The sequence below is a fragment of the Mesoplodon densirostris genome, chromosome 5 (assembly GCF_025265405.1).
Source record: "Mesoplodon densirostris isolate mMesDen1 chromosome 5, mMesDen1 primary haplotype, whole genome shotgun sequence".
NCBI classification, from domain to species: Eukaryota; Metazoa; Chordata; class Mammalia; order Artiodactyla; family Ziphiidae; genus Mesoplodon; species Mesoplodon densirostris.
Genome location: NC_082665.1, coordinates 145578286 through 145602849, shown reverse-complemented (window position 1 = coordinate 145602849; position 24564 = coordinate 145578286). Strand labels below are relative to the sequence as shown.

At 44.9% G+C, this 24564-nt stretch overlaps 1 protein-coding gene across 5 annotated transcripts in view; it reads left to right on the top strand.

Moving 5' to 3' along the window:
- The window catches only part of ZBTB38 (zinc finger and BTB domain containing 38), a 78109-nt gene that overhangs the window by 22419 nt on the left and 31126 nt on the right, over window positions 1-24564 (top strand). For 2 of the 5 annotated variants that reach the window (XM_060099596.1, XM_060099595.1), the window contains one exon: window positions 13031-13135. The gene's annotated coding sequence lies outside the window, so the exon portion shown is untranslated. Of the gene's footprint in view, window positions 1-11310; window positions 11603-11937; window positions 12253-13030; window positions 13136-20577; window positions 20636-24564 lie in introns of those variants that run through there. The other 3 variants (XM_060099594.1, XM_060099597.1, XM_060099598.1) reach the window with 3 other exon arrangements.

Sequence of the window (24564 nt, the reverse complement as noted above, 5' to 3'; positions counted from 1 at the left end):
CTTTTTCTTTTCCCCTTTGTGCTCAGCACTTTCAAAATTAAGGTTTTCTTTGTCATGTGCTCCAGAATGCTGGTCAAAGCTTGTGTGCAAAGGTGTAGTTTCATTATCACGAGTTCACCAGCGCCACTGAAACAATAGATATCTCAGACATTCTGAGAATCAGAAAATGCTTATGCTGTTGTTTTGCCTGATTCCTCCATTGGTAACCTCTGAGCTCTCAGTAGAGAAGAACCCAAACCCAAGCCCACCCCAGCCCCAACTATAAGTGCACATGGAGCCTCTGTGCAACCATCTTTGTAGGTGTGTTAGGAGGGAGATGCTGCCAAACCCAAAACCTCCCTGAGGTTTGCTCCAGTATGTAGAACATCGAGCTGCAGAACCATCTGGGTAAATAGTTGCTTTATCTTAGCAGTTTGTCTAATATTCCAAAGCACTGTCTATAAAATCAAACCTCTAATGGACTAAAGATTTGTTGTTGTTGTTGTATTGTTGTTTTGAGGCCAACTTAAATATTTTGCTTGGAGTTTTTTCTCTGGTTCAATTATATGAGAACATGATTCATCTCACAGTGATTTTGTTTTCTGGGCTTGCCATGAAGTATCCTTCTTGCAATACCTTTTTTTTTTTTTTTTTGCTGTTTGGGAGCCATTTTCCTTCTCGCCTGTGACTTAAAAAGACTAAGTACATTTTGCATATAGCATCAATCAGAGGATCGTAAACTGAAGGGAAATGTCGGAACCCTGATTCAGCATTGCCTGTTTATTTTAGTATCAGTAGCATTAACAGTTGCAGTAGGATCAAGCTAATTGTCACTCGTTCTTGAGCAAATAATGAGCCCAGCATTTGTAATTAAAACACTATTGCTGTTCGAAAAGATTACAACTCAATGTCTTCTATTTTAATAGGCTGGTACAAATTAATCATTTTGAACCCATTTGAATCTTAATCACAAGATTAGATGGATTCAATGGAATTGTTTTACCCTAAAATTGAATGCCTGAGAGATTCAACAGTGTATTTCTTCTCTGTAAAATGTCGATCCTTTTGTTTTTAACTCAGGCATGGTTGTGTTACCTTATAGATTTTCATACCTCATGATTTTTTGTGGCATTATTCATTTATGTTGCTCTTGGTCTCTCCTAAAAGAATTTTAAACACAAGTCAAGGAGCTTGAAAGCCAAATAAGACTGTTGGGAAGTATACTGTACCATTGTCATTGTAATTAATAGACCAGTGAATGGAAGAATAATTATTATTTATTACTTTGTTGTGTTTCGCCTTAATGCTTTGCCTTCATATTTCACCAGGCATAAAGCTTTTCTAAACTTACCCATTTACAATTATCATTGGATTTCCTGCCGATTGTAGAGGATGGCACTTATCCCTTCTCATTGTTGAAAAGGCAGTGCTTAGCCCATTTATACTTTTTGGCTAAGGTGTTTACACTGGGCAGGCCAGAGCAGGTGCGACAGGAAGAATGTGCAAACAACTGCCTTGTTCTCACCAAAACAAAATGGGCAAATCTGTGGTTTTCTGCCTGAATGATTTGTAGTCTAAAATTCTCAACTCTTTTTTCGGAGAATAGGAATTGTTTTTCCAAGCCTTAACTCAGTGAAATTACCAAAATGGCATCTCTTGCTACTAGAGGGATGTAGATCTACCTCAGCGATTTCCATGGATCCCCCATAGAGGAAATGGGTACCCAGACCACATCTTAGGGCTGGTTGATATGGGGAGATGGATCTAGAAAGATGATCTTCTCTTTAATACGTAAGCCTTTGAGTTCCTTGGTACCATATGGTTCATTCTAGCAGCTCCCTTCCAAGGGAAATGCCGTTCTTAATGGCTTTCTTGGTAATTAAACGTTCAACAAATATATTGAGTACATAATACATACCAGGCATATTCCAGAGGCTAGAAATACCGTAATGAGCAGGAGAGACCAGGGCCTGCCTCTCATAGACCCACCCATAGTGTGGTGGAGTGGTAGGGGCCAGGGGCACAAAAATAAATATGTAAACAATTAATTGGAGAAGACAAGTGCAAAGGAGAAAGAGAAGATGAAATTAAAAAAAACAAGGGTGTGTTGTCGCGAGGCGAAGAGCCACTTTATTTATTTTTTTTTTTTTTACTTTTTTTTTTTTCTTTTTTATACGCGGGCCTCTCACTGTTGTGGCCTCTCCCGTTGCGGAGCACAGGCTCCGGACGCGCAGGCTCAGCGGCCACGGCTCACGGGCCCAGCCGCTCCGCGGCATGTGGGATCTTCCCGGACCGGGGCACGAACCCGCGTCCCCTGCATCGGCAGGCGGACTCTCCACCACTGCGCCACCAGGGAAGCCCGAAGAGCCACTTTAGAATGGTTGTCCAGGGAACGCCTTCCGGAGGAGTGGTATTTAGGTGGAGACCTGGATGGTGACATGGATCCAGACAGGGGAAGGGCTGATGGAGAGCGTTGCTAGGAAGAGGGGGTGCTCATGCTCAGACCACAAACTCCTTTCTACGAGTAACTGCCATTAAATCCGAGCCAGCTCTGAGGACGTGGTGCGTTGAGCCCGACTTAGGTAAGCTGCCCCCGAACCGAGACAGTGGGCCAGGCCCGCATGGCTGGTTTTAGTCAAATTCCCAGGACTCAGTGCTGGCAGAGTCATTGCCTTTGACCCAGACCCACCGCAACACAGCCTCAGAAGGTACAGTAAAGTTCTGGACTTTGCAGTCCTAGGTGGTATTAAAATTTGGGCACAGATTCGGTGCTAGCCCAAGAAATCCACAGAAGAAAGGAATCCCGGAGCAAGGAAATTTCTGGGAAGCCTGTTGCTTTATTTTCCTTAAGAACTCCAGAACTTCAATTCGTGGCAAAACATTGAGAGAGCCGCTTCCTTTAATTTTTGTTTTCAAAGGCAAGAGGTGGAAGGGTCTGTCCCACCTTGCCAGTAAATTGTCTTTGACCTCTGACCACCTCAAACGCTTCAGTTTCTGCAGAACTCTGTTGGTGGCTTTGTAAAGACCTCACTGCTTGGAGTGTTCTTTCTCTATTTGAACAAATAATACTAAGGAAATTATTCAGAACCAGAACTCTTTCATGCCTTTTAGGTTCATCTGCTAATGAAGCTCCAAGAGCAAAGGGATAGGTTTGCTCTACACCTTAGAAACCATAAGACCCTTCAAAGTCTTCTCAGTGTTTCAGAAGCATCTTCTAACACTGATTCACAATTTAGTGGGCTTTGCTTATCACAAGTTAGAAGTAGCCTGGCTGACTCCTTACACTTCGTTTGGTTTTGACTAGCCATAAAACATTCCGCTGCATGAAGAATGTTCTAGTTCTTTGTAGTAGAATATTGCCCATCAGTGGGGAGGGGCTTCAACTGTTCAGTTCACTTCTTCAAATATTTGTTGAGCATCTACTGTGTGATAGGCACCACTACAACCCAGGCAGAATGGAAATGTGACACGAAATTCCCCGTGAAGCTCACGTCCACTTTCACAAGGCTAGGGGGTTGTATGGACAGGTACAATTGTATATCCTCTCTGTTCCAGAAAGAAATGAATGGCATGCTGCTCTCTTAGTGGCCTTTTATACTGTTTCCTGAAGGCTAGCCTTCAGTTTGGGGGCATCTCGACCAATGGAAACGATGGTTCTTCCCTGGGACTCTGTGTCTCATCCTCAATCACCTTCCCCAAATGTCTTGGTTCCTAATAAGCCACCGTATGTCTGGCTGCCCGTCTCCAAGCTGGTCTGCCTGGCCTAGCAGGTGACCTCCATAATGGCTGCCACTCTTTCGCATTCATGAGCAGATGTTAAGTTGAGAAGTCCTTGAATGCAAACATTTGAATTCGTGATGCAGGCAAGATGCTTCTGCTTTTTTACCTTCCCTGACAGACAGTGGGGGTCTCCCTGCTGGCCGTTCTGCTTCTGTGGGAAGCAGGTAAATCAAAGACCAATTGCCAAAGCGCTTGTCTTTGTTAGGTGATCCCAGCATGGCGCTGCCACGGCCCAAACGTCTCATTGACCAGAAAATGGCTCTTTTGATCTTGTAATTCATTTTGCATCTTTTCCTTTCATGACTTTCTTGCTTCTGCAGCTATTCCTGTTCAGGGTTCGAGACTAGCATTTGGGTCTACAGTCACTATATTTGGCCTGTGGAGGAAGTTTGTTTTCTGGTTCGGTTTTGTTTTTAAAATGCCAGTATAAATACTTTTTCTGCGTTCATAAAATGCTGTGAAGACTTTCATGATTTTTTTTATATGATTAAACAAACCTCTTCCTTACCCCGTGGTCATTGCTGCCAAATAGATATTTTGAAATTCCGTTTTTTTGTTTTTTTGTTTTTTGCCTGCTCAAATCTTCTACCCTGTCTGAGGCCTTACTCTAACTAAGGCCTCACAGTCCTGCCCATCTTCCCCAGCACTGAGCATGACGTAGAGTCCCTGCCCCGAGGGCCTTACAAGTCAGTGAGACGAGAAAACAAAAGCCACCAGCTGAGAATGTGGTTAAATCCCAGAAGGGCAGTGCCCTTGTCATTTTTTCCCCCTTTCTCTTGTTTCTTGAGCTGTGGGAGGGAAGCAGGGGACCTTTAGTAGGGAAAGAGAGGGGCATCACTGAAAGATCAGAAAATGCAGGATATTGGGGAGACTGTGGAAGGGCCATCGAGGAGGCAAAGTGGGGAGCAAGGAGGCGGGGAGGGGCGTGCGGAAAATCAGGAAGAGGGAACAAAGCGGGCAGTCGGGAGGCAGGCTGCTGTGCTGCACCCTGCAGCTGGGGGGCCTGGGGTACGAGGGAGGAGTGGGAAGCGTTGCAACGCGTAGAAGGAGGCTGGGAGAGCCCCTGAGATGCAGGCTGCGGGCCTGCTGTGTAGGGCCTGGGTGCTCTCATGTTCTGTCTGGTTCGGCCGCAATGTTGGCCTTAGGGCTTAACCGTCCCACGTTGACTGTTATGAAAAGCCCACAGATGGGCATCCTTAAGGGTGATTTATCCCAGAAGCTTATGCAGTCTCTATCCCAAGGCTCCTATTCTACATGCTGAGGATGCCAGAGCCCACCCCCCAGCCCTGCTGCCGTCACTTGACTAGAGCTGGGTTAAACTTTAAATGAGCAGATGTTTACAGGGGTTGTGACCAAATGCTTTTGGTTGTCCACAAAGCTCCTCAGCCTGGAGATTGACCCAAAATACCCATTTTAAGCAGCAGACTTTAGAAACTCTTTTGCCCAAAGTCATGTTGCCCTCACAGGTGTGCTGCTCTGCTTTTGGAGCCCCCAAAGCCTGTCTTCCTTACTCTTCACCCACCTTTCCAGGCCCTGGTCTGAGTGCCCGGTAAACCATCCCCAGTGGATATTCTGATTGTTTGAATTCCGTGGTCTCCAGAAGCACTGCCCCTGCTGGCACACCAGCACGTAATGCTGCCATCATCCGGTACTTCTTTTTTTTTTTTTTTTTTTTTACATCTTTATTGGAGTATAATTGCTTTATAATGGTGTGTTAGTTTCCACTTTATAACAAAGTGAATCAGTTATACATATACATATGTTCCCATATCTCTTCCCTCTTGCGTCTCCCTCCCTCCCTCCCTCCCTATCCCACCCCTCTAGGTGGCCACAAAGCACCACCGAGCTGATCTCCCTGTGCTATGCGGCTGCTTCCCACTAGCTATCTATTTTACGTTTGGTAGTGTATACTTGTCCATACCTCTCTCTCACTTTGTCCCAGCTTACCCTTCCCCCTCCCCATATCCTCAAGTCCATTCTCTAGTAGGTCTGTGTCTTTATTCCCATATTACCCCTAGGTTCTTCATGACCTTTTTTTTTTCTTAGATTCCATATATATGTGTTAGCATATGGTATTTGTTTTTCTCTTTCTGACTTACTTCACTCTGTATGACAGACTCTAGGTCCATCCACCTCACTACAAATAACTCAATTTCGTTTCCTTTTATGGCTGAGTCACATATATACAATGGAATATTACTCAGCCAGTACTTCTTGCTCAGCTCTCACGGGAACATGAAGCACAGACTTCAGTTGCTGTGTGAAACTTAGACTCACTTTATTCTGTCACTGAGGGAACTGTGGCCCGGAGAAGTTCTGATTTCTCCAGGTCACTCAGAGAGTTAAGTGGCCACGCCTAACTCCCAGTCCAGTGCACTTTCTGCTAAACCAAGCTGCTTTTAGGTCACATGGGAAGCCCAGTTCTAAGCCAGAGGTTGGCAGACTTTTTCCGTAAAGGGCCAGATAGTAAATATTTTAGGCTCTGTGGATCAAGGCAAAACTGAGGTTGATATGTAGGTATTTATATAACAACAAAGAAAACAAATTTCTATTAACTCTTTATTGATGAAATTCAAAACATACTAATATATAATATGAAGTATAATAATAATTATATATGTTTTATATATATACACATAGCACCATAGATACAGAAATGAGTGGCCATGCCTGTGTCCCAGTAAAATTTCACTTATGGACAATGAAATTTGAATTTCATGTAATCTTCATGCCATGAAATATTATTTTACTATTGATTTACTTTTTCAGTCATTTAAAGATGTCAAAACCATCCTCAGCTTGAAGGTTGTACAAAAACAAGTGGCAGGCGAAATTGGCCTGTAGGACGTAGTTTGTGGACCCATTTTCTAAGTCAAAAGCTGCAAACTGGGGGCCCATTGGTCAGTCCAACCCATATATGTACTTTGCTTGACTTCTAACAAGAATTTTAATTGAATCCATTGCCAACTTTCTGTTTTCTATTTTTTGAATTGTACTTTTTACTTCTAATTATAAAAGTAATATATATCTACTTTGAAATAATTTGGAATGTTAACATTTTGGCGTGCATTCCTTCAGTCCTTTATCTATGCCTGGCGATTTTTTTAATAATTGAGATAATATAGACAATTTTGTATCTTCTTTTCATTTACTTAATATCATATCATAAGCATTTTATATCATTTTAAAGTCTTTCATTAACATAATCTTTTAAAACTTTATTATGAAAATCTTAAACATGCATACAATATGAAAAAACTATGGGCTTCCCTGGTGGCGCAGTGGTTGGGAGTCCGCCTGCTGCTGCAGGGGACACGGGTTCGTGCCCTGGTCCGGGAAGATCCCACATACCGCGGAGCGGCTGGGCCCATGAACCATGGCCGCTGAGCCTGTGCGTCCGGAGCCTGTGCTCCGCAACGGGAGAGGCCACAACAGTGAGAGGCCCGCGTACCGCAAAAAAAAAAAAAAAAAAAATGAAAAAACTGGTTTAATGAACCCCTGTACAGTCCTTGCCCAGCTTCAACAGTTCTCAATGGCTGGCCAATCTTGTTTCATGTAAGTCCTCTCCTGTATTATTTTAAAGCAAATCCCAGATCATATCGCTCTATTGCTAAATATTTTAGTATGATTCTCTAAAAGACAAGGATACTAAGAGAAGACACTTTTTTTTTTGAGGAAATAAATGCTAAAGTATTTAGGTGTGGGAGAGAATGTTTGCAACTTACAAATGATTCAAGAAAAAAAATAGCTAAAAAGATATGATTGGAGTGTATATAGTTTTTTGGTACTATTCTTGCAACTCTTCTATAACTTTGAAATAGTTCTAAATTAAAAGTTTTAAAAACTAAAAAAAAATTTTTAAATGTCGATTAGTAAGAAAGAAAAATAACCACATGATATCGCTTTACAAATAAACTTATTTACAAAACAGAAACAGACTCACAGAGAACTTAAGGTTACCAGGGAGGAAGGGTTGGGGTAGGGAGAGTTACGGAGTTTGGGATTGACATGTACACACTTTCTATATTAAAAAAAAAAAAAGGAAGAAAAAGAACCACAGCATCATTATCACACCAACAAATAACAATAATTCTTTAATAACTTCAAATATCATAGTCAGCATTCAGATTTGTCCAGTTAGGTCATTAAAAAAAAAAAAAAAAAAAAAAACTTGTTCAAAGCACAATTCCAAATGAGGTCCATACAGTGCAATTAATATTCTCTTAAATTTCACTTAATCTGTAGGTTTCCTTCCCTCTCTTTCTTTCATCCTTGCTATTGTCATAAAAATTTTGTTGAAGAAACAATTTGACTCATAGAGTTTCCTCAAATCGGAAATTTCAGATTACATTCCTTGGTTCTGTTTTTAAATTTAATTTTATTTATTTATTTTTTATACAGCAGGTTCTTATTAGTTATCTATTTTATACATATTAGTGTATATATGTCAATCCCAATCTCCCAGTTCATCCCCCCCCCCAACTGCTTTACATGTTCCTCTGTCTCAGAGACTTTCTGTAAATTGGTCATTACAGCTAGAGGACCTGATCAAGACACAGAATATATTTTATATAAAAGTCCTGATTTGGGCTTCATTGGAAAATTCTGCAGATCTGGCATTCCCATCTGGCAACAATTGGTCTGGGGCTGGGTCGTGACAACCCCATTCCCCATTTAGGTGAGACATGAATGATCCTGTAGACCCCAGTTCCTACTACTTCCTGCCTGGCTCCTGGGGAGGGAAGCTGCCACCCGCGTTCTACACACTGCCTCTGCAAGGCCCTTGGTAGACTTCTCAACACGACATCACAGGAGGCTTTTCAGGAATGTGGTGGAGATTAGAGAAGATGATTTGGACAGGGACTTTCTTAAAATGCTTAAAGGGAAAGAGAGAAGCAGCCATATAAGAGGAAGCCAAGCGACAGAACTTGGTGAGTACCCAGGATGCTGGGAAGAGAGAAGTAAAACAATAAATTAAATTAATAGTGCGTGAAGAATGGGAGGCGGAATGAGTTACAGATTCCTAACCCACGGTGGGAAACAAAGGAAGCAAGTGGGTTTCAAAGGGCCACAGTTTAGATTGTTTCCTATATAATGATAACATTGAAACCTTAAAAAAGAGAAAGAAGGGGCGCAGTTAATAAATTGGCCAAGAGTCTTAAATCAGAAAGCTGAAACAGGCAGTTGTAACATAACAGAAATCATGTGGGGATTAAATGAAATGGGGTACAAATCAAGGACCTCTTCCTAGAAAAGGCCGCTAGAAAAGGATCAGGAGCCATGCTGTGGAGATGTTGAAGAACTAGTAGAAATTTAAGAGAGGAGAGGATCTTAAAAGTCTTAGGATATTTTTTTCTTATTTGCAAATGCATTGAAATGAAAAATATTATAAGGATATAAAAATATATCACAGTTAGTTGTTTTGAAAGGAATAAATTTTTACAGAAAAGAATAAAATGATGACAAGTTGGGACGTTCTTGGAAATTTCCAGATAATTCCCCATACTAAGAAGCATGATTAAGAGAGAGAATCTGTGACCGGTTATGAGGAAGGGTGGAAAATTTTGAAGGACAGTCTGATTATGTAAGTTTTAGGCTGTGGTGTTTAAAACTGTTGCCGTGATATTTTAGTTGTTAATAACAAATTAGGGGAAATCTACTCGCTTTTGGAGAAACATTTTGGCCCTAGTGAGAAAGAAATGCCACTGTTTATGAATTCCAAAGTGGATGTAAGGAGCCATTCACTTGCTAAGCCTCTTAGGAAAACCAGAGCCGATTTCACCCTTAACAAGCTGTTGACAGCATCTGATCAAGGTACCACCTGAAACATGTTAGCAGCACAGAAAGTGGACTGTGAAGTCAGACCTATATTTAAAATCCCTTTATGTCACTCACCATGTGACCCTGGCAGCCTACCCATGGAAAATTTCCATGGTATAAAAGTTGCTTTACATACGGGAACTACGATTCTTACTGCTTGGATGGTAGGAACTTAGAACTCTGAATACTTGACCTCGAGCACCGACAGCCGTATGCAGATGCTTCACTCGTGTTACCCCATTTAACTGTCAAAAAGCCCTACGAGGTAAGCGTAATATGAAAATCAGCCCCATTTTACAGATGAGCAAGCCAAGGCTCAGGGAGGTTAAATAACTTGCCTAAAGTCACACAGTGACTTGTAATTTGCCTTGTAATTGACAAAGCTGGGCTTTAAACCCAGGCAGGCAGAATCCAAAGGCCAAATTGCCCCACTCTACCACCTCCCACCTTCCAATCGCTGGGCAGCACAGAGAACAGCACCTCGTACTGGCACTTCCCAACTAGAAGTTCCTAATCCCCATGCCTTAGTTTTCCCAAAAGCCTCAGTGGAAACACATAAACTTGCAATCAGACCACAGATTTCCTTAGTTTGGAATCCATGATTAACAACATGTTCGCTCAGGTTTTGTAGCTCTGATTGGCAATTACGTATACAAAAACATTGCAGGACTGTTGGGTTTTTTTTAAGTACAAAGATGAATCATCAGTTAATAAATGCAGTTTAGTGGAATAGCTCTTTCTGAACGTGGCCCTCGGAGAAGAATAAAGGGCACTTGGCTCTGAGGAGGTTGCGACCTGCTAGTGTACATGTGTGTGCAGGTTGCCCATCTATCAACCTTCAAAACCCTGTCTTTATTTTTAAATTACATGATGCTTTAATTTGATTTTAAGTCCGTATACTTCTCTGTGATTATGTTTTAACCGCTTTGTATACAATATTGGAATCTCCTTTATTCATCAGAATGATCACAATCTTAAAACGTGATCAGGAGCTAGGATGCAGAATTGTGTATGCTGTATTCCACGCTAAAAACAGGATGTAAGGCGTGCAAAGAACCTACTTCTTATCCTTTATAAATTGTAACCTGGGAATGAATCTTTTCAAAAGAAAATTTTAAAATAAGATTCATACTACTAAAACGCAGGGAGCGCGGATGGTTGTGTAGAAAACAAGCAAACAAAACCTGTACATTAGAGCACTAGGCTGTTAGCTTCTCCGCAAGGCGAGTTTGTGGCAGGCCTCAGTAAATACTTTCTCAATGAGCAGTCCCTGAATCTTGGACGAGAGATCCTAGCAGGCAGTCAGTGCGCTTTATTCAAGGAAGAGGCCCGGGTCTTTTGCGTGAACTAGCTTTTATAGCACGTTAGGAAAATCAATCTAGGCCTCTCCTGTCAGCCGTGGGAAAGCGCAGGTGACACTCGATTCCCGAGAATTTAAATTAAAACTGCAGTTGACTTCTCTGAAGCTTGCCTCTTTTAAATGTGCAAGGGTTGGATGTTCTCTGGGATCTGGGTGCAGAACCCAGGGAACCCTCTGCGGACCCAGGCCTGGTTCTGATAGTGACTAGGCTCTGTGGCCGTAAATCCCCTAACTCGGCTGCCCTCGCGGCAGGTTCTGAATTGTGTTCTCCTCCGATGAGAGGGAGGCGGAGGCCGCTGCTCCCTTCCTGGCGTCTGGGGCCGTCGTGGGTTCCCCCCACCCCGCCCCCAGTCGCACCCAGGTTGGGCCTGAGGCCTCGCAGGGCCGTGGTGCGTCCCTCCGCCGCGGCCCCGCCGTGTCCTCCCGAGGCCGCGTCCTGGGCGCGCTGATGCTCCGACATCCGGCCCGCGGCTAAGGCCGGGGAGCCCTCTTCCCAGCCAGGCTGCGTCCCCAACCCCACGCCGGGGGCGGGCCGGGCCGGCCGAGCCGAGCCGCCGGCGTCCATTTTCTGGGCGGTGCTGCGAGACGCCGCGGCCTGACTCGCGGGTCCGGAAGCGCCATGGACCCCCGGGGAACGCGCTCGCGGGGCAGCGGCCGAGCCCTGTAAGTGCCACCGCAGGGGCCGTATGCGGGACGGGTGGGCGAGACGCGGCCGGCCCAACCCCTCTTCTCCCAGGAGGGAGCCTCGAAACCCGGCCGGGGAACGCTGGCGCGGGGCTGGGAGCTCCGCGGACGTCGGAGAGCCGAGCTGCTACGGCGACCCGGCGCCCGCAGGTGCCGGGACGCCCGGGCCCGCGCCCTGGGGGAGGGGGTCCAGCCGCAGGGTCGGGCACGTTACGCCGCAGCGAGTGGCCCATCTGCGCGGCTGTGCTGGAAGGCGGGGGGCCGGGGACAAATGCGCACCCAAGGGCTGGGGACGTGACGGGCGCCGGTCCAGCAGGCTCGGGAACTGCGCTAACAGCCGCATCTCCCCTCTCCGGGACTGCGACTCGGACCCCGGTCCTGACCCATCGGGGGAACCTGAGCATTTCCTTGGTCGAACACCAGAGCCCCTGGAATTGAAGGGGACGTGCAAAGGCAGGGCCCTGCCCCCAGGGGCTTGCAATCTCAGCCTCCTACTTCGGCAGTAGTTAGGTCTCTTCTGTTGGTACAGCACGACCGCCCGCTGTTAGCCACTTCTTTGCAGGGTATATTATAAATCACCTGAGATTTTAGTCTGTCCGCGGTGCCACTTTATAACTCCTCTGCTATAGGTAAGTGACTAATTCCATTCTGGACTTTGGCCCAAATTGAATATCTCTTCTAAGGATCCATTATGAATGATACGTATTACGGTGCTTTATGTATATTTTAAAGGTTAAAGAGTTTTCTCCTAATTATGAAGCTCAACTGCTCGGTCAGGTTCTCATGGTTAAAAAGCATAGGAGGATTAAGTCCGCGGTTTCAGAGAAACTTCTGGTGAGGTACTATCTGTGAGTGTAGTGTTTTTCCAACAAGAGTAGGGACCCATTAGAAGATTGTGAAATCAGTTTAGTGGGTTACTCCTGGATTTTTTTGAAGATATAGAATATATAATGCAATATAAAAAATAATAGAGTAGACTAGAAAATATCAGAGTGCATTGCACGTAATAAGAGTCAGTATTGTTTTTTAGGCTTTGGGGTTTCAGTTTATATAATATGATTTTTAAAAACGGTGGGCCACTGTCAAAAAGTTTCTAAACCCTGACTAACAGGTTAATAACCCAGGGTTTGGAATCAGTTGAACCTGCATTTAAGTCCCAGGTCTAACATAAACTAGCTCTGTGACCTTGAACAGATTCCGTGACCTTTCAGAGCCTCTTTACGTAGCTGTAAAAATGGGGGAATGTCTCCTGTGAGGACTATATGAAGCCGCATGTGTCAATCATTTTGCCCAGTGCTTTGCTTACAGTAGGTGTTCAGTACACAGGCTAATTGCAATCACTTTGGTTGCTGATATATTCAGTCCTGGCACCCAGTTACGGGACACTGCTCTTTTTCTTCTTTTTAGATCTCGATGTGGTGGAGATGGAAGACTCAGAACCAAGGATTTCCAAGTGATTTCTTCCAAAGCACGAGAAACTAACTCTGTTAAGCCTGCTCTGTTCTAACTGAGGTAACTGAATTTACATCTCTCCGTACTCTACGTGAAATAGGAAATTTTTTTTCTGAGGGACTGAATCACTCCCAAGGAGCTTATGATTTGTTGCCAGCAATCCACCAGGTTTGGGGATTACAAAGTGACAGTGACATTTAGGCGAGCTGTTGTTACGGAGACATGAAGGGGGAACTAAGGGCTTCTCATTCCAGTTCTGTCAGTGACGGTCGTGGGAGCTTCTGTAGGTCTCTTCTTCAGGCCGGAAGGACCCACAGATGTCACTGAGGCCCAGAGAGGTTAAATGACTCTTCAGAGAGACCCAGTGGGCTGGGTGGGGACAGGCCTGGGGCTCGCATCTCGATTGCTTAGTCATGCAGTCAGCTTCTGGGCCTGCTGCAGGGTGACCACCGTGCTAGGCGCTGAGGATACAAGCGCGAAGAGCCCGTCCCTGGGACACACGCTGTTTGCACAGATGAGTATTGACAGCCCAGAACACTAAGCTTCACCTTTGAGGCATAGACAGGGCCCCAGATAGTGATAATAACAACTACCATTTATGAAGCACTTTTGTGTGTGAGTGCAAAGCAGTGTGTTAAGGGCTTTAAGTGCTGTGTTTTTACTCACTCCTCACAATACCCCTGTGAAGTAAGGAAGAAGAGATGTGAAGGATTGAAATGTGAAAATGCAGGCAGGTCATAGAGGGCTTTGCATCTCAGACCACACATAGGATGCACATTCGGTATGTAAAGCACAGTGCTAGGACCATGAAGTTCAAGGGAAAGTGCTTGCCCTCTAGGAGCTTATAACCTTAACTCCAGAGAGGTGGAGTCAGGTGGGCAATGCCTGACATGAGCTCCTCTCCCCTTCACCTGCTTCCCCGGCAGTCAGTTGGAGCGGATCTGGAAGAGACCAGAGTAGTTGATATATCATAGTTCTGGCCCTTCAATGCAAGTTTTCATTTTATTCAAATTTAACATACATTTCCATCCACTTGTGAATACATACGCTTTCAATTTATAAACAATAGTAAGGGCTTCTCTGAATTCATTTGTTTATTTGTTCATTCAACAAATGTTTATTGAGCTCCTACAAGGCACTTACTTGGGTATTCAAGACCAAACATATGACTTACGTTTTTACAGTCATGATAATGGTCATGTGCATTCTCTTAGCAAGGAATTATCGTTCAACTATTAGAATTTTTCTGTTAACATGCTAGAATATTGGCTGCAAGGATGTTGGAGATTAACCCATAAATAGGATTCCAGCTGGATAAGAAGGAAAATCTTTTTTAAAATCTTAAAATCTTCAGAAAGGAATTTCTTTTAATTTTTTGATTCTGCTGTTACTGTCACCTTTACATAGAGGCCTTTTCTTTGTCCACTTAACCTATCGGCAGAGAAAAAAGCAGTTTGGCGAGGGGGCTTTCTTTGACTTGAAATGCTCTCCACTTTTAGCTTGTAGGCCACACAAGACACTGAATGTTCAGAAGTAAAGCAATTTAAGAGCTACTTTAATTTACGAGGTACAAAGTTAGAGGTAGCTCCAATGATTGCATTAAGTAACAGAAATCAGGTTGTAAGCCTGAATGCTACCTGTAATAAACTTAAGCTCCAAATGGAACAAAGGAGATGTTGAGTATGAATGTGCTTTGCAAACTTCTAGGAGTTCTGTAATGTTACAGCAAATATTTATCGAGTACCTACTATGAGAGCGGAAGGAAAGGCAGGGCAGAAACCAGAGACAGGGAGACCAGTTAAGACAAGTACCACAGTCCACCAAGGAAAAGGCAGGGTTGGGGGAAACTCAGGGAAGCCCGGAAATGGGTGATAGCAGTGAAACAGGAAAGGAACAGACATGAAGGGAAAAATTGACACAATCTGACATCTGATTTCCAATCTACTCAATTGGAAATCTGAGTAGAGAAGAAATAGCTAAAGTTGACACTGAGATTTCCAAAGCAGCGGCACCCATGAAGATACTTGGAAGGAGGTGAGGGGCTGCATTTTAGAGGGGCTGAGTTTGAAGTGTTGAAGTATGATGTCCCCCAGACGATCAGCGACTTTGTACCCTGGAGGAAGACCAGGGCTAGTTTGGGAGACACTGGGTTGTGAGAAAAAGTTGAGAGGTGAGAGAAGAGATTTTTCTGGTGGGAGACTGTAGGGAAGCAAAGCTTGAGGGTGGAGCCTTATGAGAAAAGAAGGACCCAGGGAGGACCTAGAGAAAAGTCCGGCAAGAGAGTGAGGAAGAGGGACTTCCCTGGTGGCGCAGTGGTTGAGCGTCCGCCTGCCGATGCAGGGGACACGGGTTCGTGCCCCGGTCCGGGAAGATCCCACATGCCGCGGAGCGGCTAGGCCCGTGAGCCATGGCCGCTGAGCCTGCGCGTCCGGAGCCTGTGCTCCGCAACGGGAGAGGCCACAACAGTGAGAGGCCCGCGTACCGCAAAAAAAAAAAAAAAAAGAAAAAAAGAGGAAGAACAAGAGAACAGGGCTCCAGAAGCCAGAAGCAGGGTGTTTCCCGGAGGAGGGAGCCTGGAGTGTTAGATGCAGGAGGAGGAGGGATGAGGCCCAGGAGGGCCACTGGCTTGACAAGTGCTAGATCACACACTTGTTGATGTTCTCCTTTCCTTTGTTGGTGTTTTCCTTGCAGAATGAATATCAAGTGGTTTCATTTGCAAAAAATTTGTAGCTTGCGCAAATGAAGTCACTGTTAAATTTGATCCTTGCAAGCCCCAAAACACACTTCTGATTACTAAAATTCAGGCTGTTAAATGTGGTTTTAATAGTAGTCATCCACTTTATTCTGTTGTCAACAGATTGACCAAAGACGATCCGTTGATAGAAAGCTTTTTAAAAACTACATTTCTGTTGACGCAAAGGTTTCTAACAGTAATTAAATTTGTATTTTGCCTTTTACCATATGGCTGTTGTATGACATGAGAGAGAGAGAGAGAGAGAGTGTGAGTGTGTGAGTGTGTGTGTGTGTGTTTTCATGGGCATATGAGCTTAGTACAATGGAATGAGAAGGCTGGGGTCAGATAAATCTAGTTTCACAACCTAGCTGGGCCATTTTCCAGGGTTGTGACTTCAGAAAAGTTACTCTCTAAGCCTAACTTTTTCCATCCATAACTCAAATAGGATTATTTTGAAGATTGAGTAATATATAATTTGGTCAGGATCTATACTGTAGTAGGCAATTGATAAATGCTGATTCCCTTCCCCTTAAAACTTTTTTTAGGTATATATATTTTTGCATAATATTCATCTATACCCAAAGCCTTATCTTTGTGATTTATTTTAGTGGGTTAGTTTTGTCGTGGAAAGAGCATACCTCCCATGATAGCTAACCTATCCTGTGAGAGTTCAAGTGACCAGCAGTTTAGTACAGGTAAGAATCCGCTTGGGGAATTTATTAAAATGTAGGTTCCCAGGCCCCTAGCACAGAGATTCGAATTCAGTAAATTTCAGGTGGGACCTCTGAGAATCTTCATTTTAAACAAGCACTGCTGTGATGAAGGTTAACAAATGTCAGTTTCTAGGAAGCAGAGGAAGGGTGTAAACCTGAGACTTGACAGGCTGATTTCAATTCCGTAAAGATATGCCTGTGCTCGAAATTCTTACATTTGTGTTATTCATGTTTACGGATTATATTTGCAATGAGATAAAAACATATGGATCCCAGATGTGAAGGAACGGTGGTCTTATCGCACCCCCCTATCGCCATCCGCGGTATATCCACGGCAGTACTGGGTGACATACAGCCCCCAAATCATCTTCTTTTCCCTGCAGAGTAAGTGGTGACACCCTGTCACTATGCCCAGAGTTTGCAAAACCAGCGTAACTTTAAATGTCGTTACCAATAATATATTTAATGGCAGTAACAGTGCACAATCACGCCATTAAAATATTTTGATGCATTTGTCTATCTGACTCTGTGTCTTCTGGTTGATAAACATCTGTGTCGTTATATATCCTTTGTTCTCCGCATCTTGGAATCATATAATTTTTAGTTCACATTGTTCCCAACCTCGTTTTATAGATGAGAGAGTAATTTATCCTTTTTTCCCCTCCTGGTCCCAGCTCTCTTCTTTGCTTATTCACAGGAAAGGATTGAGACATATATACATGCTTGGTGTGAAGCTATGTATGGAGAATATAAAACATATATGACTTGTGTATATTGCACTTTACGTTCCTTGTACGTAATTTACAAATCAAATGACTCAATGGGGATATGTTTATTAAAAAACTATACTGAGTCATTTTATAACTGTTGTTGGCATTCCATTGATGGTTTGCCTCTTTTGGAGCAGGATGCCAGTGTCCTGGAGCCTTGCCTAGAATCAGGGTTTCTCCATCTATCCCCATAGCCCTTGAGGAGAGAAGACAGAACTGAATTTCATGAAGTCCATTCTATACCTGATGTGCATTATCTCAGCCATCTTATTAGAATCTCCAAATAACCTGGTGTGGTAGAAATTGAGGCAAAGAGGTTCAGTAATGCGGCAGATGTCGTAGAGATGAGATTTTCACACCCTGAGCTCTTATCTGGCTCCAAAGTCCAGCCTCCTCTCTCCACACCCCGCATAGTTTCCCCAGCCACATACCGAGAGTATGAAATAGATCATTGTTCCTGATTGTGGCTTAGAGACCCTTGTCCCTGGTATTACAGTAGACTCAGAATTTTTGACAAGAAGCAAATGGACAAAGGTAATGTGCAAACTTGAGTTAGTTCAACAAACATGAACTATGTGCCAGGCATCAGATCAGGACTCCACCCTCGTAGGCCCTCCCTATCTTTGTCACCTATTCTTATCTACCATCCTAGTGCTGCTGCAGGCTTTTCTTTTAGAGTGAAAACACCAATGGATTTCTGCACTGATAAGATCAAGATTTGGGTCTTGCTATAGCTATCCCGGTCCCTGTGTGGGGCTAAGTGTTCCCAGAGTCTCTCTGTCACTTTGAAAGTTTAAAACAGTTCCTTAGGGGATTGCCCGGAGGTGCACAATAAGTGTTTGTTGATTACCCTCTGAGACCCTGAGGAAGTCTACAGGGGGCGAGGGAAGGAGCCCAGAGCCCTGCAGAAGGGGTCTGGGGAGAGGTCAAAAGACCACCGTGTATGAGACAGGACTGGAGGCTTGGCAGTTCTTCCCGTGACCCACTGTGCAACCTTGGGAAGGAAAGTCATGTCACTTTGCTGGCTTGATTTCCTCAGCTGTAACTGGAGAAGGTTTGGCTCAATGATGGCAAAGGCCCCTAAGCAGAGGTGCTGAAGCGAGCGTATGGTAACTCCATGTCTGAGGCATGCCAGGGGTCCCGGATTGCAGCGCTTCCTCCGACTGTCCGCGAAGGGATACGAGTACTGGCCAGACCTCATACGCCTTTGAGGAAAGTGCATGAATTTAAGAGTGAGAGAGATTGTCTGCTTTGGAGGAAATAAGGATTTTTACTGGCTGGGAATCAATCAAAAGGTGACAAAATGGGAGGTAGGGAATCACGGTTTGAAATTTCATGGCTAAGAAGGACCTTAGAAATGAACTAGCCCAACCTCTTCGCATTCCAGATAAGGGACCGGAAGTGCAGGGAAGTCATAGGATTTGCTCAGGGTCACACCGCTAGTGGCAAACTGGGAACAGAAGCCAGTGCCCCTTGCCCGTCCAGTACGCTGTCTGCAGAAACAGGTAGGTCCTGTCCTAAGGCAGATTATCAGGAGAGCAGGAAGTGGCAGTCAGTAAGCAAAGCCTAAGGAGGCACTGGCATTCCACAGCTATTCTGTTGGGGAGCGCAGCCTATCCTGCCCGCTGGGCTTCTCACAGACATTCGCTAAAAGGACACTGCAGTGCACACTTCCCGTCCCACCGAAGCCCTTGGCTTCTTGTCAACTAAGATAATGAAGAACAATTTCTTTTTAATCTGGGAGAGGCAGAAGTCTGTCTCCTGTTTTTAAAAGCATTTTCCCTCTCTTATGTAAATGAAAATTGCTAAGGTCTACAATAATGTAGTTTCAAGAGGAATGAAACATTTTCTCAGGGAGTATGAAGAGGAAGACCCGGCTCGCACACCCCACGTTGCTGGCCATGCCTATGTGCGTGTTCATCGCAGGGTGCCCCGTTGTCATGAGAAATCCAGTGGCCGTACAAATGCTACAGGGACATCCTGGGGTTATTTCAGTAACCCCTGAAGGCCGGCTTTGTGCCAGGTGAGATGGATAGGAGCTGCCACTTCCTGCTTTGTGAGTTGGATGTTGTTTCTAGGTCCCGTTTTATTTGTGTTATTTTTCCTGTTCGTGTGTTAGAACAACTTCTGATTATTTGCAGAGTTGATTACCACTAGATAAAATAAGACCAGCGATTCAGTAAAAACAAAGCTGAATTTATTATCCTACCGGGCAAGAGAGACTGGCGTTCAGAATCAGTCTCCCCAAACGTATAAGCATTTTTCATGCAAGCATGGAGATTTCTGATTAGTTCTGATAGAATGCTGATTCGCTTCTAGACCAAAGTGAGGATTTTCTGCTTTCAAAACCTACTCGGCATTCTGGTCTGTCCCTGCGTAGACCTATTTATTCTGGTCTTGTGGTCCTTGACCCGAACTCGGAGAGCAGGGGTGCCAAGGTCTCGGGTGGCCCTTGGTGCTCGTGGGGGTAGGCAGTAGCCAGTCATAGCTGCGTCCCGGGTGCCTGCTGCAGATGCCTCCTGTTGTGTGTTCTGCCCTTTCCTTTGCACTAATGCACGTTCCACCTTTGCTTTAAAACGGGAAGGGGTGGGAGGACCACTCTGAGGAAGCAGAAGGCACTGGGATACATGGGAAAAGGGATGACGTGGCAGTGCGATGAAGCCCCGAATGGGGTTTACTCAGACGTTAGAGAACTGGCCTACCCCGGGTGCTGTGCTAAATCAGGTTAAAAAAAAAAAAAGCCTGACCTTTAAAGTTTTTCCTGTCAAGGTCTAGCAATTCTGGAGTTTCTTTAGCCCCTGTATTCTGCAAGTTGACTTTTTGCACAGAAAAAGAGTGAAATGTTCTCTCAGAAATTATCTGGGAGAACGTTTTTTTCTCTAAATGAATATGCATTACGAAGTGAGTTCTTACCTTGTTTTGTTGTTTATTTAATATTCTTAATATTCATCTTTGTTTTTTGAAGTTTTTTCAGGAAATCACTCAGGAGCTTTGTACCACGTTCGAATGATCTGTGTTAAGACTTTCTTTTCTTTTTGATGATAGGCATTTCCAATAAGATGATGTGCGCGTCTCTCTATTTTAGGAAATACTTTTCGAGGCCTTTAATTTTTTCTCTTTTATGAAGCTTAAACGGGAGTCTTACATCCAATCCTAGCAGCTACCTTCCATTAGAAATGACCTATTTTTCCCCCCATGAGGTTTCCTGACTCAGGGAGGAAAATAAAAGTCGGGTGATTAGTCATTGTGGCGTTCAGCAAACAAATACTTCGGAGGCCATGATTTATGTTGCTGGTAGGAAAAAGAGGTTATATCTGCCTCTAGACAATGACTCTTGTGAAAGGTAAGTGCCCTGTGTTCCCAGAAGGTCCCCAGAGTGCCCCTGTTTGTTACGTTCAGGTTTCTAAAACCCGGTGGCCATTTTCTGTGAGTTTGAATCCCTGTGTTAAACTCCTCCCCCTGTGGAGTCTATGAGCATTTGTTTTCTAAAATGAAAGCACAGGCAGAAACTCGAGCTGTTCTACAGAACAGCCTGTTCTTTAGATTTTTTTTTTTTTTTTAGATCAGTGTATCTAAAGCATAATTTTTCTAAACAGTCTATTGTGGGTTTTTATCTACAGTGGGTTTGGGTTTGGGTTTGTTCGGGGAATTTTACTTTTTTTTAAATGCAGACAACATAGTTATTGATGTAATTGCTCCCTGTTCCCCTCAGCCCCAGATAATTTCACTCTAAAGCAGGTAAGCAGGGGAACTATTTGGATATCTACTGCCAGAAACCTTCGTTTAGTTTTAATCAAATTTCTTTGGGGGTAAAATTGGCAAAAGCCAACTGGAACTTAGTTCCTTTCATACTCTTCCCTCCCGCCGCCCCCCATCCCCGCCCAACAGTTTTCCCCAGTCCGTTTCTTTTGTCTAAACCATCGTGCATCCATTTGTGTGTCTGGCCAGAGTTTTTGTAGCATTTCCGCAGTACAGAAAAGCTTCTTTGCCTCTGACTGTACGTCCGACTGGCCGGTGGGCTTGCCTGACAGCCCTGCCAGTCACCTGCGTCTCCTGAAGCCTAGTTTGAAGTGACTTTCACAATCCCGTGCTGCTTCAGAGATGTGTGCTGTCATGCCTGGCTTCTTTCCAGAGATTGCGGCATTGCCAGCAGTGGCTTCAAACTGGAAAAACGGGAGGTGGAAGAGAAATGATGGAAAACATGGGAGGAGGGATTGTGGAAAACAGAAGAGAAGGAAATGTGTGTGCAAGGAAAGTATGTACGTGGACTCAACTAAGTATCTGGGAGCGCAGGTCTATAAAAGTGATCTCTGTGCATTTGGCATTTTGTGTCTGGATCCAGGTGGGGAACCACTGTGAATGTGGGGCTGTCTGTTGATGGTGGGGAAGAGGCATGGCAGAGCTGGGCAAGAGCCCCAGCAGCTCGGGACTTCCTTGGCCGTCCAGTGGTTAAGACTCCTTGCTTCCACCGCAGGGGGCGTGGGTTGGATCCCTGGTCTGGGAACTGAAATCCTGCATGCCGCATGGTGTGGCCAAGAAGGAAATTAAATAAAAAAATAAAGTACAGCTTTAAAAAAAAGAAAAAAACAGCATCAGCAGCTCTTCTCCAGGAGGTCCCCCCATAATGACAGAGGCTTAGTCCGCTCTCCAGGCCAAGTGGGTCAGCTCTACACCAGGCCCCTCGACGTCTCTAGAGCGGGGTTTGCTTCCTTGGCTTGACCGCCATTGTTCCATTGAATACTTCTCTGAGATTCCCCGAGGACACTTATGATCTTGCTGGATATGCTTGATTGTGTTGACCCCATTATTTGACCTCCAGGCTCCATTTCTGTGATCTAGTTTCTAGGCTTGTTGTCTCTGTGACGCTGTGATGGAGCATGATATCAATTCAGAATACTCTGACCCACTAAGCAGCTATGCATTCTCAGCAGTTATTGCTTCCCTTATTACATCACCTGCTTATGATGAATATGGAACCGAAGGCTCTATTAAAATGGAGAGCTGGGTGCCTCTGAGAGTGAGTCTGATCGTGTGGAGGGCTGATTAGGAGTTGTCATCTCCTTCTCGAAGGCTGAGCAGACTGTATCATTAAAATGATTTTAGGGGGGCTTCCCTGGTGGCGCAGTGGTTGAAAGTCCGCCTGTCAATGCAGGGGACATGGGTTCGTGCCCCGGTCCAGAAAGATCCCGCATGCTGCGGAGCGGCTGGGCCCGTGAGCCATGCCGCTGAGCTGCGCGTCCGGAGCCTGTGCTCCGCAACGGGAGAGGCCACGGCAGTGAGAGGCCCGTGTACCGCAAAAAAAAAAAAAAAGATTTTAGGGAACTCCCTGGTGGTCCAGTGGTTAGGACTCGGTGCTTTTACTGCCAGGGTCCAGGTTCAATCCCTGGTCAGGAACTAAGATCCTGCAAGCCGTGCGGCACAGCCAAATAAATAAATAAATAAATAATTTTTAAAAAATGACTTTAAAGCAAAGTGGAGAGTTTGATACCTGCCCCTCTGTCCCCCAGGACTCAGCAGGAAATTTCCCACATGGGAATGAACAAACTGGAGGGATCCTGAAGAAATACTATGTGACCCAAATATATTCCATGTTAAGGCTTCTCACCACCTCTTCTTTATTAAGATGGAGTACTTTGGTAGTTTTGCAAGCTTGAATACTGGTATCTCACCATTTAAATTTTAGGAGGACTATGAATCACTGTATGGAGGTTGATATATTACAGGCTTAAGTGATCTATCCTTATGTTATAGTTTAGGGTCTAAAATTCAGATACATCCAGGGACAGGAGGGTAATATAAATGTTCAACGTGGGCTGGGTATAGGAAGATAGAATGGTTAGATCGTGGCAAACTGGAGGGCATTAAAACATTTTAAAATACTCTGGGGTTGAATGAAACGGGTCTGCAGGCCGAGTTCAGCTTCTGCACTGCTGCTCTGCACGGCAGTTATAGAGCTACACCGTCTGACTCCGTCCACCAGGCTGGGTTTCCTCAATGGCAGCTTGCCCAGTCTTCCTGCAGAGCATTGGGCGTGGAGCTCTCCAAGACCCAGCCGAAGAAAAATTCATGGCTGTTGAACCTTCTCCATGTCACGGCAAATAAAGGAGCTACTCTGGATACGAAGTATGTCCGTGTCATACAGGCAAAGTGATTTGCAGCAGCAGAACACACCTTGTATGTCGGAGGACATCTGGAGAGGCATCAGCCAGAGCAGCCTTGACTAAGCTGCCCAGCGCTCCGTGTGCCCATTTCAGGACGGAACAGGAAGGACCCACCAGTGGAAGCCCTGCCTTACCCGGCCATGTCACTCCCAGGGCAGCTGAATGGAGCCAAGCCTGCAGAGGCTAACCTGGATGGTATTGGGCCATGGGGTGATAGCAGAGGACAGTGGGCACATCTTGATATACCTGGTTTCTGATATTGACCTGCTTGGCCCAAGGATGCTTTCTGAAATATCAGGCAGTTAGCAACTTCCTAACTCGTCCTAGGCTGGGACAATGTGAGAATTGTCCTCTCTCTCTGTTGACACTCCGTTGACCTTCTGCACATCCTGGAATTTATAATGTCTTCCCTTTTTTCTAAACATCTTTTAATCACTCTCATTTTCGTCAGCTCTCTCGGTGCTAAGTGAGTCATAATATCTGCAAAGCACTTAGCACAGGGCCTGGCGTGTAGAAAGTGCTCAGTAAATATTAGCTTTTATTGTCACTGGCATCGTCACCGCCATTATAACCCTTGTCATTTCCCCAGTGGATACGGAAACTTGGTTTCCTTAAACCTTAAACTTGGTCGTGTACCTCTGCCACCAGCACCCTGACATCAAGGAAAATGGACCACACATACATAACCCCCTGTGTCAGAAAATGCGCTTCACGTGATCCCCAGCTCACTCCTGCGCGCTGATGTTTGGGGAGCACTACTCTAGACACCGTGGTGAAGTACAGAGACAGGCTTGCATAGCGATTGGTCCTTGTGGACTTGCTAACTAGGCGGTACTTTAGTACAGTCTTAGGGGTGGACGCTGGGGAGGGATGTGCCTTTTACGTTATACGGTAGGGATGTATGATGGGGTGTTTTTTGTTTTTGGTATTTTTTTTGCAGTACGCGGGCCTCTCACTGCTGTGGCTTCTCCCGTTGCGGAGCACAGGCTCCGGACGTGCAGGCCCAGCGGCCATGGCTCACGGGCCCAGCTGCTCCACAGCATGTGGGATCTTCCCGGACCGGGGCACGAACCCATGTCCCCTGCATCGGCAGGCAGACTCTCAACCACTG